Source organism: Silene latifolia, chromosome 2, assembly GCF_048544455.1.
Source record: "Silene latifolia isolate original U9 population chromosome 2, ASM4854445v1, whole genome shotgun sequence".
NCBI lineage: Eukaryota > Viridiplantae > Streptophyta > Magnoliopsida > Caryophyllales > Caryophyllaceae > Silene > Silene latifolia.
In genome coordinates, this window is record NC_133527.1 from 23,850,372 (window position 1) to 23,850,988 (window position 617).

The window sequence follows — 617 nt, forward strand, 5'->3', positions numbered from 1 at the left end:
ATCCCATGGTGAGGGCAACTAGCGATAAGGTCTTGATATCTATCCCATGCTTCACCCAAGGATTCTCCATCCTCTTGTTGGAAAGTGTGAATCTCATTTCGGAGCATGGCGGTCTTAGATGATGGATAATATTTTGCTAGGAACGCCTTGGCTAAGGCATCCCATGTAGTAAATGTGTCCGGAGGGTGCACATTCAACCAACGATCCGCCTTTCCCGTTAGAGAGAATGGAAATAACATCATCCTTAAAGTGTCTTCGGATACCCCGTTCTTCTTCATCATTGAGACCTTTCTCTTGAATTTCCGTAGGTGAGCATGAGCATCTTCTTCAATGTGTCCTCCAAACAAGTCTTTTTCAATTAACCCCACTTGGGCGGGGTGCATTTCAAAGTTGTTGGGAGCCAAGGTGCCGAAATTAATTGGGTCACAAGCATCATTGTGGTTAGGACGGTTATGGTCACGTAAAGCCATTGGTGGTGGTGGATTTGGTATATGAGGGGGTGGTGTTTGAGGTGGGCTATTTGGAAATTGGAAGTTGTGAAATGGATTTTCTAATGAAGGCTCAATTGTGATATTTGGTTGTTGTTGAGTTGTGTTTTCAATGAGAGGTTGGATGGG

The 617-nt window shown here is 44.4% G+C and overlaps 1 non-coding gene across 1 annotated transcript; it reads left to right on the top strand.

Annotated features, from left to right (window-relative positions):
- LOC141644647 (small nucleolar RNA R71) lies at positions 1–107 on the top strand. Its single transcript, XR_012544259.1, has one exon. It is a non-coding gene; the product is annotated as a small nucleolar RNA R71 (small nucleolar RNA).
- Positions 108–617: the final 510 nt, after the last annotated feature.